Here is a 6,000-nt window from a genome sequence, read left to right as displayed (position 1 = left end):
GAGATCTGATAGCAAGGGCAATCTCATCCACCGTAAAGGGAGCCTCCAGAGCCAGGCCCTCCTCCTCCGAAACACAAGGAAGAGCTATATCACGCAACAGCAAACGGGAATCAGCCTCATCACGATCACTCACCGGGGTATAAACCTTCCGGAAATGATCAACAAAACAGTCAACAATCTCACCGGGGTCAGACACACATTCACCAGACTCGCGAACAATAACGGGCACAACGCGATTCGCTCTTTCAGCCTTATCCAGCCACGCCAGGAGTTTGCTAGCCTTGTCACCCACATCATACAGCCGGCCCAATTGATTCGCTCGCATCAACTTAGCAGCATCGGTAACACAAGCCTTGTAATCCGCCTGTTTCAGCTCCAAAGTGTGTAATAGCGCAGGCGTGTCATCCCCACCCAGCTCGCTTTCAAGCGCTGTAATTTCAGTCTCAAGGGCCAGAACGGCCTCCCTCTTAGCCCTCCGTTCAGCAGCAATAAGAGACAGTGCGGATCCCCGAATGACCGTTTTAAAGGCCTCCCAGAGAACCGTAGGGGAGGTCACCGAACCCACATTTTCATCGAAATAACAATCAATAGCCTTCATCAAGTCTGAGCGGAGCCGGGGGTTTCGAAAGTGCCAGGGGGGAACAGGGGGAACTCAGTTACCAAAAAGACCACCCACAGAGATCTTAATCAGCAAGGGGGAATGGTCCGAGATACCCCGGGGGAGATGACGAACCTCCCGTACCAAGCATAGGGTAGAAGCCAGCATAAAGAAGTAGTCTATCCGAGAGAGGCTGCCATGCGCACCAGAGTGGAAGGTATATTGCGTCCGGGTGGGGTGCAGCGAACGCCAAACATCCACCAGACCAAAAGTTTCAGTCATATCATTGAGCCACATCTGGGACTGCGGCAGAACTCTAGGGGGCAGTCGATCACATTCGCCAGACATCACGGAGTTAAAGTCTCCGCCCATGATCAGCAGCCCATCAGGGAGACCAAGAAGAGTCTTGCCCAGATCGCGTACGTGGTGGCCTGCAGCCCCGGGGGGATATACACAACCACGAACACAATTGGCTTTCCCTCCCATCTCCCCGAGACAGCAGCATATCTTCCCCGATCATCTAGGGCAGAGGTACTCATAGTACGGCCCGCGGGCCGGTGGAGGCCCGGCAAGCCTTCCTTGGCGGCCCGCCGGACCTTGCAGACATGTACCAATTTAAAAAAAAAAATTCAAGAGTTTTAGTAAACACCGGCGGTTTATGCAGCCTGAGTCGGAGAGGCTCTGCTCTAGGGGGGCTGGGAAATTCCAGCCATAGAGTGGAGCTGCAGGGGCCTCAGAAGAGGTGAAACAGAACAAAGCCTCATTAACGATTTAATGGTCTTTTAAAGACCTGTGAAGTGCTCCGGCTGTGTGCGCGCCAGGCAAGCTGACTCATCCCGGGCTGCCACAGAGGAGGGGGGGGGGGATTGTTGGACAATTACAGTGATCAGGACAAACCCCGTGACTGATTGAACCGAGCCACTTGGAGATCACTCTGCGCAGCCTCAAGTAGCATTTGTTTTATCGACACTGAAGGGATGAAAGTCTGAATCAGCCCAGCCTTATTTGGAATCTCTGCCCTCCGGATTACACCTGATCTCTGCTGCAGTGGTCCAGCCAGCTCTCATGCACCCTCTACATTAGGGAGTCACTAATAATGTGCTGCAGATTTTGGGAAAACTGGGGAAGGTGGTTCGATGTGTGCAGCAAATAGCTCTTGCTTTTCGTGATATTTCTAATAGAATTAATACACCTTGCCTAGACAGAGATAGGGAGACAGAGATGGAGAGAGAGGGCAAGGGAGGGAGAGACAGAGGGAGGGAGAGTCAGGGGAAGTTGAGGGAGTGAGAGAGTTAGGGGAGGGCGAGGGAGGGAGTGAGAGAGGGAGGGGGAGAGGGTGAGTCAGGGGAAGGCGCGGGAGGGAAAGAGAGTCGGGGAGGGAGAGAGAGGGAGAGACAGGGGAGGGGAGGGAGGCAGAGGCATAAGGAGGGAGGGAGACAAAGGGAGGGAGAAAGAGGGTGAGAGGAAGACAGAGAGAGGGAGGGAGACAGTTAGAGAAAGGGAGGGAGACAGAGAAAGGGAGAGAAAGGGAGACGGAGAGAGGGAGGGAGACAAAGAAAGGGAGGGAGACCAAGAGAGGGAGGGATACAGAGAGAGGGAGGGAGACAGAGAGAGGGAGGGAGATGGAGGGAGGGAGGGAGGGAGGGAGGAAGTGGAAGGAAGTGAGGGAGACAGAGAGAGAGGGAGAGAAAAAGAGAGGGAGGGAGAAAAAGAGAGGGATGGAGAGAAAGAGAGGGATGGAGACAGAGAGGGGAGGTAGAGAAAGAGAGAGGGAGGAAGACAGAGAGGGAGGGAGGGAGACAGAGAGAGGGAGGGAGACAGAGAGGGAGGGAGGGAGACAGAGGGAGGGAGGAAGACAGAGAGAGAGAAGGAGACAGAGAGAAGGAGGGAGACAGAGAGAGGGAGGGAGACAGGGAGGGAGGGAGACAGGTAGGGAGGGAGACAGAGAGAGTGAGGGAGACAGAGAGAGTGAGGGAGACAGAGAGAGTGAGGGAGACAGAGAGAGTGAGGGAAACAGAGGGAGTGAGGGAGACGAGAGAGGGAGGGACGGAGAGAGAGATATGTGTGTATGCTCGGTCTGGTGGCTCAGTGGACAAAGACATCCGCTGCCAGGGCATGTGTTCAACCTCATGGTCACAGTTTTTTTTTTGTATCTAGCCCCGCCCCCTCTCTCACTGACCACGCCCCCACCGGTGCGGCCCTCGGCCACAAACTACACTGTAAATTTGGCCCCTTAGAGAAAGTTTGTGAGTACCCATGATCTAGGGCAACATCATCAATCTCAAGGGCCAGGGAGGATTTAATCATTATACCCACTCCCCGGGACCCGGAGGTGAAACCAGCGTGGGCGGCCAATCGGTAGCCCCGACGGTCAAGAGCCTTACAGGCATTACCAATCAAGTGGGTTTCTTGGAGGAACACAACATCAGGGGCATGGCGCCTTATAAATTGTAACACAATGCCGCATTTAATCCTGTCACCCAAACCGTTGACGTTCCAAGAAAGAACCTGCATCTCACCCCCCCCATCCCAGGAAGAACGACCCAACCCAACCCCCTCCCATAACCACAGATCCAGAATACTTGCAGTCAGTAATATACCATGAAAAGAGAGAAATAACAGAAAACACAGAACACAACCCAGTCCCCACAAACACCCCCAACCAAGAACCCGTTACAACGCCCCCCACCCTGCACCCCTGCTGACTAGAAAGCCACCCCAAACTGCAGTGTGCCTGTCGCCCCATCTGATTTACACAAAGAAACCCCCGAGGAGGAAGGGAGAAACCACCCGTACCCGCACCACCACGGGCACAATCATAAAGCATACAATATAGGTTACTCTGTAAAGTTCACAGTCTCAAGTCGGACCGCTGGGGGCCCACGATAAACCTGGGCCGTCGCACCACCTTCCGCGCCGCCGGGGCCTCCACTCTCGGTGTCATCTTTCGGCAGCGAGTCCAACCAGTCACTAGCACGATCAGGCTGATCGAAGAAATAGGCTCGTTCTCTGAACTCAATCCGCAAGCGGGCAGGAAACAGCATTGCGTATTTCAGTCCCAAATCCCTCAGACGACGCTTCACTCCAAGGAAACCAGAACGTTGCCGTTGCACTTGGGGGGTGAAATCAGGATAGATCGAGACAGAGTTATTATCGTACTTCAACGGGCCGTGTTTACGAGCGGCCTGCAGGATAGCGTCTCTGTCCCGAAAGTGAAACAGTCTAGCGATGATAGGCCTCGGAGGGCCCCCTGGCTTCACCTGACCACCTGGGAAGCGATAGGCACGCTCAACCGCAAAAAACTTGCTGAGACCTACGGGAGCGAGTTTAGCGACAATGAGTTCCTCGACCAGTAAATCGATCGAGGCGGCACCATTGTCTTCTGGCACTCCGACCAAGCGTATGTTGTTCCGCCGGGCCCTATTATCGTAGTCTTCCATGCGTGAGGAACGCAAATTCCCTATCTCAGATTGTGCCTCCGCCATGTCCGTCACCAAACTCGATGCCTTTAAGTCCAATGCCTTGACCCTCTCGTTCGTCTTGGCCAAATCGGCTCGAATAAGAGTAACATCCACCGCCACCGTGTCTATCTTGGACACGATGGCTTCGTATTGTTGACTCATATCGGCCTTGAGGCCTGCAATGGTGGCCAACAGGTCCTGAAGGGACACTTCTGAGGAAGACGACATGTCTGTCTTCGGGTCCTCCAAGCCACGACTGGCAGCGCCGGGGGAACCTCTCGGTTGAGTATAGCGCTCGATCATGTTGGACTGGATCGACCCCCCGCGAGTATTGGTCTTCCTGCGTTTCTCCGCATCAGGTTTCGTCGCCATGTTGTATTCAGCACCGGCCAGGGACACCCGGGTACAGCGGGGTGGTGACGAGTCTCGAACCCCAAAAGTCTTGTTTCACGAGAGAATGCCACGGGCCACCTAGCCGGCACCAAGAAAGAAAGCGTTCACAGTGAGAGCAGCAGACCAGGATAAAGTAGCAGGTCCCAAGGAGTCAGAGACGAGAGGGCTGGAAACCGAAAGTGAAAGTGGCACACCACCGGTGGAGCAGATGCCAGGCAGCCGTTGTTGTTGCATTACAGCTCGGCCATACTAGGCAGCAGAGACCCCGGTGGAATCGGGGGTTAGGCCAGAAAGTTGGAGACGATGTAAAAATGGTCCCCGAGGTCCGATCTCGGCCAAAAAAGGATCGACGGTATCAGTAAGAGTAGCACTTCAAAAGCCCGTCGAAGTGACCAGGATAACTGCAGGATAGATCAAGAAGGGCGGTGCGGGTCTCAGGAGCTCTCTGCTCACGCGACCATCTTGGATGCCCGCGTAGCTCCTCCTCCTCTATAAGTATTTTTAAATTCAAATTCAAATTCTGTGCAAAGAATACATTTTCAAATTAGTCACCGAGATGCAGCACCAACCATCCCATTAAAATGTTGCGATATTTGCGAATTCTTTCAATATAAAATAATAACATCTTTATTGATTAGAGTATGTGTTTGGTGTGCACATGTTTGTGTATTTTTTGCAATTACTGTTTTTATGTTTGCAATTTAAATAGTTCAAACTGCTTGGGGGACCCTGGCTTCCAGTAGTGACTCAACGGAGGGTCCTCAGAATTCAAACGTTTTGTAACCACTGCTCTATATTATGGAAGCTGCGAATGATGTACTCCGACCTTCCTGACGGAAAAAGGATTGTCATCTGCAATAACATCCCAACCTGAAAATACTGCATCTTTATTAATTACATGCTGGTAAAATGCACTACCAACACGATAACTAAAAACAATTGTGCTTTAACCGCACCATCTGCCACTACTTTTCCACAACGCCCTTTAAGCGGGAAAGGGGCCAAGTCTGAGACTAGTGAAACTAGCAGAGTGTGCTTTACAATACACCACTAGCGAGTGATTGTCCCAGAAACTTGATAGAGCTGCTGTCTGCAATACATATTGTTATCAAGTTTTTAAAATGTACATAGTTTAGGCAAGGTCGGATTGGGATCACAATTCGGCCCGGGCACTGAGGAAAAAAGTGGCCCACATTCAAGAGGCATGGCCCATATTTAAGGGGTGTGGCCCACATTCAAGGGGCGTTCTCTTTCATGAAACACTATTTGCACAGACAAGGAATGAAAGTGGGAGGATACTGTTCTTGCACAGGACACAGGGCCAAGGTGCCAATGGCCTACATGCTGAGCAACTAAAAAAAATAGCAAGGCCCCTTTCTGTCACAATATTATTCCAGCCCTCCAGCACAGGAGCACCTGAAAAGCAGCAACGCCCCTGCTATTACTAACCTACTTAGACCTCCCCAGACCTTCAGCCCAGGAGCACACGAACAGAGGTAAGGCCCCTGCAATTAGTAAATTAATCAGCCCTCTGGAAAATGTCCTGGC

The sequence above is a fragment of the Lissotriton vulgaris genome, chromosome 4_1 (assembly GCF_964263255.1).
Source record: "Lissotriton vulgaris chromosome 4_1, aLisVul1.2, whole genome shotgun sequence".
Classification (NCBI taxonomy): domain Eukaryota; kingdom Metazoa; phylum Chordata; class Amphibia; order Caudata; family Salamandridae; genus Lissotriton; species Lissotriton vulgaris.
This window is presented reverse-complemented; position numbering follows the sequence as displayed.